Below are 13801 nucleotides of genomic sequence, written 5' to 3'. Positions count from 1 at the left end.
GAGACGAAAAGACTGCATTTACCTCATACCAGTGGTATAAGAGTAGTTATGCAGCCTACAAATAGTTATATACAGCATAAGACCAAGCGGAGGAGTACATGATGAAAAGGAGTTATGATATTTTGGAGATGTTACAGAGGAATACGAAGAGAAGTTAAATCAAATGGGCAAAAAGGACACAGTCATGGTTGAATTAAAGATCTACCCCGACACCGGTTATAAGAGAGAAGAAGAGAGGGCAAGGAGAAACATGAAGACTAGTGAGAAAATCCTAAGGTAAATCTTGTGCTAAGATGAGTGCCTTCACACATTATTGCAAGGATGGCAATGGAACGTGACACGAGGACTTCCTAAAGGGGTCACCCATCCTAGTACTACTCTCGCCTAAGCACATTTAACTTCGGAATTCTAGTGGGATACGATGCATTAGTGCTGTTATGATCGCACGAGATGGGAGAATCCATACTAACAGCGAAGCAACGACACGAGATTATGTACCTATAGTGTTATAAGTTACGATAAGGGAATTGTAAAAGAGCTTAAGAAAAAAAAGCAGGACTAGCTGATTACTAATAGATGGCACACTTGTATGCCACAGTTCTTCAACATAATACCAGTTAATGATAAGGCAAAACACGGAACGGCTATACAGGTCATTGTGTAAGGGGACTTCAGCACAACTTGGTAGCCAACTCTAATGGGCAAAAAGAAAAACCCAAAAGGCGAGGGTACCAGTTGATGTCATCTAAAAAAGGCAAGAAGTAATATACTAGGTCGAAGATTACACAATACGACCTTGGCTATAAGACTTACTTTGTACTCCCTGGATAGATAATTCTATATGGAATATTATCCGCAAATTAACAATATTAGCCTATGTTCCTTCAATCAAGGACTACCTGTCCAGTTGAGATTGTGTAAAATTATAGTTTAAGAGGGTGGTAGGACCTTACGGAGTCCTCATAGCTATTGTCCCAAACGAAGGAGCCCAAGTTACAGTTAACTACCGAAGATCAGTCTATGAAAAGATTGGAAAGACAGATAGGTCTTCGTACACCATTTTACCCTTAGACTGATGGACAGACTAAGCTTGGTATCCACACGGTAGACGATGAGTTGCAGTCCTATACGGTTGTCCCCAAAGGTAACACGGACAATGGCTTACCACCTGTCAAGAGTACTTACGATATTAACTATCATTCCAGTATCCAGGTGGCCTTGTATGAGACTTTGTATGGTTGATAGTGTAGGTCGCCAATTGGTTAGTTTGGTGTTAGTAAAACACGACTAATAAGCCCAGAAGTGGTTCAATAGGCAGTATAGAAAGTGAAGCTTATTCAGGAGAGATTATTAGAAGCACAGAGTCGACAGAAGTCATATGCGGATAATCGACATCGATCTCTAAGGTTTCAAGTTATAATTAAGAACTCTCAAAAGCATCGCCCATAAAGAAAGTCATAAGAGCCAGCTAGAAAGAGGACCTTAGTCCGAGATGCATTGACCTTATCAGACCCTCCGCCGAATAGGCAAAGTTTCCTACGAGCTGGACTTACCAGCGAATCTAGAAGCGGTACATCCAGTCTTTTATGTATCAATGCTTTGAAAGTATATTGGTAATCCAACCCGGGTATATCCTGTAGAGGGTATCCAGGTCACAAAGGAGTTATCCTACGAGAAACAACCTATCGCCATCCTGGGTTAGCGAAGTAGAAGATTGTGAACTAAGGACGTAGCTTCCGTCAAGGTATTGTGGTGAAATAAAAATCGTGAAGAAATGACCTGGGAAGCGGAGGAGGAAATAAAACACAAGTATCCGTACCTACTCCTTACGCTACAGGTAATCCCAACCTTTGGTACTCTGATAGTGATAGCTTGATGAAATTATATGTTATTGCAATAGAATAGAAAAACTCTCCATATAGTCTGTATAAGATCTTGAGAAAGGTTTTGGTTCACATTCGAGGATGAATGTTGTAAAGGGGGGAAGGATGTTACACCCCATACTTTTATACCTTGGAACGCATTCTTAAGTCTCTTGAAAGTCTCTTAAGTTTTTTGGAAGGCTCGTAAGCCTCTTAAGTTTCTTAAGGTTTCCTAAAGTTTCTTAAAGCTTCTTAAAGCTTCTTAAGATTTCTTAAGAACTATTAATCTTCTTAAGAGTTACCATGTGATCCAAATAATCTATAACGCTATCAAACAATTCTAAGGAAAGGAGAATGTGCTACCCCATAGTAGAGAAGATTGGAAATAGAGTTAGAAGAATCTGGAAGAAGTTAGAGACCAAATAATGAGTCATAGGACTTGACTTATTTATGTAAGCTTCCTACTTGGAAATCTTACATACTTAAGCTCTTGGAGTACATACCAAGCTTATGTAGAAATAATTAAATAGGTTTATAAAAGAAGACGAGATTACGAACCCACGAGGGGGAAAAGGAAGTGCCACGTGGCAGCATGGGAGAGTACCACATGGCAGCTGCTGGGAGTACCACATGGAAGCAACTGGAGCAAAGGGGGTGGGCCTCCATATTCCATGTGGTATCCTATGATTGGAGAAAGGGATGTGTTGGCCCAATGAGGGCTTGACACGTGTCACTACTTAGGGCTTGACATGTGTCACCCCCTAAGGTGGCCTATATATATATATATATATATATATATATATGTTTGATGAATTTAATTCATCCTTATCCTTTAAGCTTCATCTTTATCAAAAAAATATTCAAGAAAAGAAGACAAGAGAAAACTTGAAGCTAGAGAGAGAGCTCTACGGTTTTGGGGAAACAAAGGTGAGTTCTTTGATTTTGCTCTGTGAATTAATTATCTAGGGTGTACCACGATGTTATGAAGGTGTTAGTAATAAAAATATATGGTTTGGAGCAGACCAAAATGTTATTAAATAGCCATGAAATGTTAGGTGCGCCAAAGGAACTTTCGAGGCAAGTTTCGACGAGTTTGACGAGTTTCGGGCAAGGTAAGGGCTTCCCTTTCAAATTGGAGTTTATAATGTTTCTATGAGGTATATTACATGTCTTAAATAAGGTTGTAAATGGAAAAATTGCATAAGAATGCTTGACGTTAGAAATAAACTAAATTGAAGTGGTTATAGCTAAATCAAAGTCGAGTAGTGGGTTGTCGTTGTGGTGTTGTGGGTGCAGCTGGTTGGGTTGCATGTTGCAGTGATTTAAAGTGTTTTAAAAAGGGTATGGGTTCTTCTGGTTGCATCCAAATGACTCTCTGTTTGGTATGGTTAAAGATTTTACGAAATAAAGATTAAAAAACTCTATTTTCGTATCGTAGTTTGGAGGTATTTGTTTGGAGCTTGTATTGTGTAAGGTAGAAGTGATTTACTAGTAAATATGATACTAGTTTTGTTGGTGGTATGTTTGTTGATATTGTGGCTGATTTGAAATCTCGGGAATGTTAAAGTTATAGGAAAAATGCTGCCCGATTTTTGGTACATTCGGAACTAGTAACAAACTAGTCGAGGGTAATGGATAAAGAAATAACTCCTATGAGTACTTGGGTGTAGAGTTGGAAATTGGAAAGTGAAAAGTCATTAACCTTAGTATTACTTTCATGTTAAATAGGATCAACAGACGACGAGGCGAACGTGTAAGAGTAATCCGTAAGAGGTATGTGAAGCTTACCCTTTCTTTTCTTTTGGCATGTCTTAGCCTTAAGTGATTGATATACGAAATGTGAGGATAATTCCATTCATAGAACCCCAATATGAATCATAAGTCTTATTCACTTCTCGATGGTATAATTCCTATACTAGTTGAGTTATTTCCTCTCAAGGCTTCTATATGATTGAGAGTAGTAAGTATGTGAAGTTATCTCCTTTCTCTTGGCATGTTTTGGCATAAGTACGCAGAGCTACCCTTCTTTCCTCTTGATATGTCTTTGACATAAGTGTGTTGCTATGATGGTAAGGTAATGCAATAATAAGGTTATGATACCGAGCCCATGTAGGGTCGGGTATGATATATGTAATGATGACTCCTTGAGGAAAAGTAGAGACTAGGTAAAGCTTATTCTTTCTCTTCCTTTGGAATATCCTAATTGTAAGTAAAATGTGATACGAGCTCTGGGGTAGTTCTGCTTTTAATTCCTAAATATAATCTGTATCTCTTATTCACTTGTTAATGTCAAACTCTTGTATTAAGTTGAACTACTTTTCTTGAACTCCATAGATTGAGAAGTACTGGATGCATAAGCTCCTAGTCCTAAGGACTATGTGACGACGGGTATCCCTAATTTTATGAACTGGTAGTGTTACTTTAGTACCTGTATAGGGTCCCCGAGATCCTAAGTGATATAGGCCTCAATGGCATTTTGAAGGCACTCGAGATGGCTACACTACTATTCTGGTCCTCGAACGATAGCTTAATCGTCTTACATTATCGAGTCTCTAATAATGATTTAGATTGTATATGATTACTCACTACTTGATTCATGTATACTGTAATACATCTGACACCGAGTCCCATAAAAGTCCGGATATGATATATGATGATTATGACACCGAGTCCCATAAAGGGTCGGGTATAGTATATGATAATTATAACACCGAATCTCATAAAGGGACGGGTATGGTATATGATGATATGATGAAACCGAGTCTCATAAAGGGTCGGGTATGATATATGATATGTGGATCAGGCCGAATGTTCCTCGGTATTACTCTATGATACTGGATCAGGCCGAACATTCCTCGGCATTACTATATGATATGTGGATCAGACCGAATGTTCCTCGGTATTATTATACAATATGCGGATCGGGTTGTATGTTCCTCGGCATGTACTTACTATATACATGGATCGGGTTGTACGTTCCATAGAGCTAATAATATGATGTGCTTATGATAACAGAATGATGTAGATAGTACATCGAGTCCCCTAACGGGCAGGGCACAGTACGTGATGGTAATATGTATGACTTTCTTTTATACAATACGAATACGGTAAATGGTTAAATTTTATACTTGCCCCCTGTATCCCTACGCCAACTGTAATCTCCTTATGATGTTTATGCTTTACATACTCAGTACATATGTCGTCAAGCTTTCTTAAGCAACTCTTCTCTCTATACACTTCTTTACTCATTCTCAAATATAGTTTTAGTTTTAGTAGTATAAAAATACTATTCCGTTGATTCTTATACTCTGGGTAGTACACAAAATGCTCCGGCAAGAAGAAAAGGCTAGGGGTCCAAGTTCCAATTCGGAGTAAAGCTTCAGATTTATGGTATGTAAGGCTTTCATAGCATCGAATTGAGTTCGTCCATGCGCCCAATATTTAAATTCATTATAATTGAGTTATAGTTGAGTTTTATCCAAATCTTGAATCCTAAATTAATTAATTCTTCTTCTATTGAGTTAGATATATTTATGCATTAATATTATTATTATTGTTATCTCTCATATTATTAGAATTATTGTTCATGGCTACTTTCCCATGAATTCTAATTGATTTGATGTTCATAAATATTTTTACACATATTTTGAGTAAAGATGTTGGCTTCTAATATAGTTTTAGTTTTAGTAGTATAAAAATACTATTCCGGTGATTGTTATACTCTGGGTAGTACACAAAATGCTCCGATAAAAAGAAAAGGCTAGGGGTCCAAGTTCCAATTCAGAGTAAAGCTTCCAATTTATGGTATGTAAGGCTTTCATAGCATCGAATTGAGTTCGTCCATGCGCCCAATATTTAAATTCATTATAATTGAGTCATAGTTAAGTTTTATCCAAATTTTGAATCCTAAATTAATTAATTCTTCTTCTATTGAGTTAGATATATTTATGCATTAATATTATTATTATTATTATCTCTCATATTATTGGAATTATTGTTCATGGCTACTTTCCCAAGAATCCTAATTGATTTGATGTTCATGAATATTTTTACACATGTCTTGATATATGTCCTTACCTTCCTGCCATTTTACATACTCGTACATTCCACGTACTGACATCATTCGACCTGCATTATTTTATGATTCAGATACAGGTGTTAGAGATCCTCAACAGGCACACTGTTGAAGATCATTATTTTTCAATTATTTGGTGAGTCCTTCTTGTATTCGGAGGAACTCTCTATCCTTTTATTATTTTTGAGTATTATGTTTCTTTTAAGGTAGCCATGGACATGTCATTGGCACCATCTAAGAGTATTAGAGGTTTTATAGACAGAGTTTGATGATGTAATCGGAGTAGTTCTCCTTAGAAACTTCTTCTAAGAATTATCTGTTTTTTCTTTGATGTTGATGATGACAAGCTCACATTAGCATTCTTAAGTCTTCCGCTGATGAACAAATGAGTAATGAGACCAAGTGGTTCTCTCGGAAGCTAGAGATGGTTTCTGAGTGCCGGCCACGCCTAGGGTACCCTCTCGGGGCATGACGAACTTGGTATCAGAGCACAGAGTTTAAGAGTTATAGGGTGTCTATGAAGTCGTGTCTAGTAGAGCCTTGCTTATGGGTGTATCGTGCACCACACTTATAATCAGTAGGCTATAGGACATTAGGAATTATTTCACTTCTTTCATAATTTTAGTTCGTGCGATAGAGTTTAACTCTATAAAAACTTCCTTTCTAATTCATGCGTTTACATGTTTCAGACATGCCTCCTAAATGTTCAACAGTCAGAGGAACGCTGCCAGCACTGAGGTTCCACAGTCAGAGATGCCTCTACGGAGAACTAGGGGCCGACCTGCAAGGTCTACTAAGGTACCCCAAATACCTACTGTTCAGACCACTCCTACTTCAGAGAAAGATTTTTAAGAAGCGATTGCTAGGCTCACCCAGTTGGTGGCTGCTCAAAATAGTAGCCAGAGTTCACCAACTCCTAACTCTAGTTATCAAGAGTTGTCTGCTGCCACAAGGATTAGAAATTTTCTAAGAATGAATCTGCCAGTCTTCACGGGTTCTAAGGTTGATGAAGACCCCCAAAATTTCATTAATGAGATGTGGAAGATACTAAAAGCGATGCATCCTACAGAGATAGAGGGAGTTGAGTTGGTGTCTTATCAGCTCAAGGATATGGCAAATGTCTGGTATAACCAGTGGGAAGAAAGTAGAGGGGAGGATGCAGAGCCTACTCTTTGGGATGAGTTTGAAAGAGCATTCCTTGATAACTTCTTTCCTCAAGAGCTACGAGAAGCAAAAATTGAGGAGTTTTTGAACCTCAAGCCGGAGAGTATGACTGTGAAAGAGTATAGTTTGAAGTTTATTCAGTTGTCCAAATATGCCCCAGAAATGATTCCTCATATAAGATCTAAGATGAGGAAGTTTGTCTCTAGCCTAGGCAAGTATGTAAAGAAAGAATATAAGGCAATGCTAATGATTTTTGACATAGATTTTTCTAGATTGATGGTGTATGCTCAGTAGGTTGAGGATGACAAGAAAAAAGACTGAGAGGAACACCTAAGCAAGCAGGCTAAGTCTGCTGGGCATGAGAACGAGCGGAAGCAAGGGAAGGGTACCAAGTCCTTCTTTCAGAAAAGGTCTTCTAATTATGTACCTTCCTCAACAAATGCTTTTACACCTAATACCAGGTATGATCAAAGGTCGCTGAGTCACCAAAACTTCCGAGCTCAGGGTTCTCAGTCCCAATTAAGTGTGGCTCAAGGTTCTAGAGGGAAACCACCATATGCTATATGTGGGAGGCTCCATTTGGGAGAGTGTCATGTGGGCACCAATGCTTGCTACGGATGTGGAAAGACAGGTCACTTCCAGAATGAGTCTCCTTCAAAGAGACAGGGAGATAGAAGTAGTAGAGCTCAATTTTCTTCTGCAGCTCCACAGAATAGAGGTAATCATAAAGGTGCAGCTTCAAGTGCAGGCGGGGAAACCAATCGTCTGTATGCTATGGGTAGTCGCCAAGACCAAGAGAATGCACCTGCTGTTGTTACTGGTATGCTCCGAGTCCTTTCTTTTGATGTGTATGCATTACTTGATCCGGGTGCTACATTATCTTTTGTGACTCCTTACTTGGATAGTAAATTTGAGATCTTTCTTGAGTGTCTTCTTGAGCCAGCGTGTCTACTCCTATTGGTAAGTCTATCTTAGCTGAGAGGGTCTATAGAAATTGTACTGTGTCAATCTATCACAAGGATATCATGGTTGACTTAGTTGAGTTGGACATGGTGGATTTTGATGTGATTCTTGGCATGGACCGGCTTTATGCTTGTTATGATTTAGTTGATTGTAGGAATCGAATTGTCAAGTTTCAATTTCCAAATGAGCGTATCTTAGAGTGGAAGGAGAGTTCTGTAGTGCCTAAGGGTAAATTTATTTCCTACCTTAAGGCCAGAAAATTAATCTCCAAGGGATGTATATATCATATAGTCCGAGTAAAAAATATTAATGTTCAGGCTCCATCTCTTAAGTCAGTTCCCATTGTGAATGAGTTTCCTGAAGTCTTTCCTGAGGATCTACCCAGAATCCCTCCTGATAGAGAGATAGACTTTGGTATTGATGTCCTTCCTAATATATAACCTATCTCTATTCCTCCTTATAGGATGGCTCCCGCTGAGTTGAAAGAGTTGAAAGAACAACTGAAAGACCTCCTAGATAAGGGGTTTATTAGGCCAAGTGTCTCACCTTGGGGCGCTCCTATCCTATTCGTGCAAAAGAAAGATGGGTCCCTTAGAATGTGCATTGATTACTAGCAACTAAACAAGGTCATCATAAAGAACAAGTATCCTCTCTCTAGAATAGATGATTTATTTGACCAACTTCAGGGTTCCACATGCTTCTCTAAGATAGACTTCAGATCAGGCTATCACCAGTTGAAAGTAAGAGAATGTGACATCCCGAAGAAGGCTTTCCGAACCCGTTATGGTCATTTTGAGTTTCTTATTATGTTCTTTGGATTGACAGATGCTCCTACAACTTTTATGGACCTCATGAACCGGGTATTCAAGCCATACCTGGATACTTTGTAATTGTATTCATCGATGATATTTTGGTCTACTCTAGAAGTAAGAGTGAGCATGATAATCACCTTAGGATTGTCCTTCAAACTCTTAAGGAGAGGGAGTTGTATGCTAAGTTTTTGAAGTGTGAGTTTTGGCTTGAGTCTGTAGCATTCCTAGGCCATATTATATCTGGTGATGGAATTCAAGTTGATACTCAAAAGATTGAGGCAGTTAAGAACTGGCCCAGACCCACCTATCCAACTGACATAAGGAGTTTCTTAGGTTTGGCTGGTTACTACAGGAGGTTTGTTGAGGGATTTTCATCCATATCCTCACTACTGATTAAGATGACTCAGAAGAAGGCTAAGTTTCAATGGTCTGATGCTTGTGAGAAAAGTTTTCAAGAGTTGAAAGCTAGATTGACTACTGCTCCAGTACTATCCCTACCCGAAGGAACGGATGATTTTGTAATCTATTGTGATGCTTCTAGAATTGGGTTGGGATGTGTATTGATGCAGAAAGGTAAGGTCATTGCCTATGCCTCCAAAGAACTTAAGACTCATGAGAGGAACTACCCCACTCATGACCTTGAGTTGGCAGTTGTGGTATTTGCTCTTAAGATCTGGAGTCACTATCTTTATGGTGTACATGTGGATGTGTTCACAGACCATAAGAGCTTACAGTATGTATTCAGCTAGAAGGAGCTGAATTTGAGGCAGAAGAGATGGCTAGAGTTGCTCAAGGATTATGACATGAGCATTCTCTACCACCCAGGTAAAGCAAACGTAGTTGCTGATGCTCTTAGCAGGTTATCTATAGGGAGTATGACCCATGTAGAAGAGGAAAAGAAGTAGTTGGTAAAGAAAGTGCATAGAATTGCGCATTTGGGAGTTCAACTTATTGACTCTAGTGAGGGTGGTACAATAGTCCAAAATGGAGCTGAATCATCTCTAGTTGAAGAGGTGAAAGGAAAGCAAGATCAGGATCTCATTCTTCTTCAAATGAAGGATGAGGTTCACAAGAAGAAGGTAATGGCTTTTACCAAAGAAGAAGATGGAGTGTTGAGATATCAAGGGAGATTATGTGTTCCAAGTGTTGATGATATTCGAGAGAGAATCATGGAAGAAGCCCATAATTCCAGGTATTCCATCCACCCAGGTTCAACAAAGATGTACCACAACTTGAGAGAAGTATATTGGTGGAGTGGAATGAAGAGAGATATAGAAGATTTTGTGTCCAAGTGCCCGAACTTCCAACAAGTTAAAGTTGAGCACCAAAGGCCTTGTGGAGTGGCTCAGAATATAGAGATCCCAGAATAAAAGTGGGAAATGATCAATATGGACTTCATTACCGGTTTACCACGAACCCACAAACAACATGACTCTATTTGAATGATTATGGATAGGATGACCAAATCGGCTCATTTCTTGCCAGTTAAGACTACGAACACTGTAGAGGATTATGCCAAACTGTATCATAGAGAGATTGTTAGACTGCATGGAGTTCCTTTGTCTATCATCTCTGATAGGGCAGCTCAATTCACTGCTCAATTTTGGAAGTCATTTCAGAAGGGTTTGGGTTCAAGAGTGAACCTTAGTACTGCTTTTCATCCGCAGACAGACGGCTAGACAGAGCATACGATACAGACTTTGGAGGATATGTTAAGAGCCTGTGTCATTGACTTCAAAGGTAATTAGGATGATCATTTACCTCTTATTGAATTTGCATACAATAATAGCTTCCATTCGAGTATTCAAATGGCTCCTTATGAAGCTCTGTATGGAAGGAGATGTAGATCACCAATTAGTTGGTTTGAAGTTGGTGAAGCTGAGTTGATTGGACCATACTTGGTTCACCAAGCTATGGAGAAGGTGAAAACCATCCAAGAGGGGTTTAGGACTACTCAGAGTTGCCATAAATCCTAAACTGATGTTAGGAGGAGAGATTTGGAGTTTGAAGTGTATGATTGGGTATACTTGAAAGTTTCACCCATGAAAGGTGTGATGAGATTTGGAAAGAAAGGGAAGCTTAGTCCTCACTACATTGGTCCTTATCATATATTGAGGAGGGTAGGTAATGTAGCCTATGAATTGGAATTGCCTCCGGAATTAGCTACTATTTATCTCGTATTTCATATCTCTATGCTTAAGAAGTGTTTGGGAGATCCTTCACTTTTTGTCCCAACTAAGAGCATTGGGGTGAAAGAGAGTTTGAGTTATGAAGAGATTCCATTTCAGATTCTTGATCGTCAGGTTTGCAAATTAAAAACTAAGAAAGTGGCATCTGTCAAAGTCCTATGGCAAAATCAATTTGTTGAAGAGGCTACATGGGAAGCTGAAGAAGATATGAAGGCTAAATATTCTCATCTATTTGTGCCTTCCGACGATGATGTTCAAGGTAATATTCCTTACTTCTACCTTGGAGTCGATGTGTATTCTTAAATTTGAGTCATTGACCATTTGAGTATCAGAGTGTTTGAGAAATTGATGTATTGATGATATTCGTTCTTGATGTCTCCTATTTTCATCTTCATTCGAGGATGAATGATCCCAAGGGGGAGATATTGTAACACCCCCTAAAACGTTGTATGTCGGTATTTCAATTCTCGACAAAAATGATAATGTCTCTATATTTTAGGCTTAACTTTTCATAGAATAGTCTAAATTAGGTGATTAAAATTTCTGAGTAATCACAACATCATTACCTACAACTTTCATGAAGAACATATCTTACTATTTAGAGTTTAAGTAGATCAAATAAATTAATCTTTGCAAGACATAGTGCTGTGACGGAATGGAGTATTTGTAGAATAAAATTCATATCTCAATGTAGCATGCTCCAAATTGGATGATTCTTGAACTAACTGAAACTAGACTTCTATATCTACAATTCTTATGAAGATACCAAATCCTAACAAGGAATTTATCTTATTCAAATGCAGCTTCGAAAATGGATATTCCGTTAAAAGAGATCTCATCTCACCTACCATAGAAAGATCTAGAACCATTTGACATCATCCATGACATCAAAATCCTCCATTGAATTTTCAAGATCAACCTTTGTAATTAATTTTATTTATTGTTAGGTCCCTTCTCCACATCTATAAATATCCACCTTATTTCCTCATTTTTATTCATCAAGCTTTCTTAAACAACTCTTCTCTCTATACACTTCTTTACTCATTCTCAAATATAGTTTTAGTTTTAGTAGTATAAAAATATTATTCTGGTGATTCTTATACTCTGGATAGTACACAAAACGCTCCGGCAAGAAGAAAAGTCTAGGGGTCCAAGTTCCAATTCGGAGTAAAGCTTCAGATTTATGGTATGTAAGGCTTTCATAGCATCGAATTGAGTTCGTCCATGCGCCCAATATTTAAATTCATTATAATTGAGTTATAGTTGAGTTTTATCCAAATCGTGAATTCTAAATGAATTAATTCTTCTTCTATTGAGTTAGATATATTTATGCATTAATATTATTATTATTGTTATCTCTCATATTATTGGAATTATTGTTCATGGCTACTTTCCCATGAATCCTAATTGATTTGATGTTCATGAATATTTTTACACATGTTTTGTGTAAAGATTTTGGCTTTTAATATTTTCATTGATAAAAAGAGTGATATTAATTAATACTATACATGTATTTTATTGAGTTTTGAAAGAGCAAAAGAGTTGAGTTTAAATGAATTTGTGTAAATGATGTTTTGAGCAAGATGTTTTGATGAGATGTAAATGATGTTTTTGAAGTATAATGATTGATGAAGAGGTAATGAGATGAGTTTGATGATTTAAATTAAAGTCCATTGAGACTAGATGATGAAATTAATATGAGCACATATTTTGGGAGTAGTATTGAGAACCGAGTTGGGTAAGAGTTTAATTGACTCAAACCCCAGAACTACGTAGCCAGCGTAGGATGGAGGCTATGCCTCTTAAGTCCCAAAAAAAGGACTTTGATGAGTGGATCCAATATAGTGATGTCCTTTACCTTGGCAAGGTATTGGATGGATGTGGCAACGATATTGCTTCGTTGTATCATCGCTAGATCATAAGTGATGATTGTCGGTTAGAGAAACTCCCAACTGAGTAAGCATTTCTTATTATTATTTTAAATTTGCATTATATATTAATGTTGAGATGATGTTGAGTTCTGAGCTGAGTTTTCCTAAGAGGAATTTCTTGTTATATGTCCTTACCTTCCTGCCATTTTACATACTCGTACATTCCATGTACTGACGTCATTCGACCTGCATCATTTTATGATTCAGATACAGGTGTTAGAGATCCTCAACAGGCGCATCGTTGAAGATCATTATTTTTCAGCAATTTGGTGAGTCCTTATATTCGGAGGAACTTTCTATCCTTTTATTATTTTTGAGTATTATGTTTCTTTAAAGGTAGCCATGGACATGTCATTGGCACCATTTAAGAGTATTAGAGGCTTTATAGACAGAGTTTGATGATGTAATCAGAATAGTTCTCCTTAGAAATTACTTCTTCTAAGAATTATCTATTTTTCCTTTGATGTTGATGATGCAAGCCCACATTAGTATTCTTAAGTCTTCCGCTGATGAAAAAATGAGTAATGAGACCAAGTGGTTCTCTCGGAAGCTAGAGATGGTTTCTGAGTGCCGTCCACGCCTAGGGTACCCTCTCGAGGCGAGACATGGGGGCCCAGATTATGTCTGAGTGGAAGATGTTTTACCTTGGAAACAAAAAGGCATTCTTCATGTAGGGCCTGATCACTGCCATATGCAAGATGGCCGAGCTGCCACTGCTGGACTCCGATGAGGTACTCCCCATGGATCTTCCATTCCACCCCTTTCTTATCAGGAGAGACTCCTCTCGAATACCAAAGAAGCAGAG

The 13801-nt window shown here is 38.1% G+C and overlaps 1 pseudogene; it reads right to left on the bottom strand.

Annotated features, from left to right (window-relative positions):
- Positions 1-329: 329 nt before the first annotated feature.
- LOC129893559 (5S ribosomal RNA) lies at positions 330-449 on the bottom strand (annotated as a pseudogene).
- Positions 450-13801: the final 13352 nt, after the last annotated feature.

Source organism: Solanum dulcamara, chromosome 6 (assembly GCF_947179165.1).
Source record: "Solanum dulcamara chromosome 6, daSolDulc1.2, whole genome shotgun sequence".
NCBI classification, from domain to species: domain Eukaryota; kingdom Viridiplantae; phylum Streptophyta; class Magnoliopsida; order Solanales; family Solanaceae; genus Solanum; species Solanum dulcamara.
Note: the sequence above shows the minus strand (reverse complement) of the source record. Positions and strands in the feature narration are given on the sequence as shown.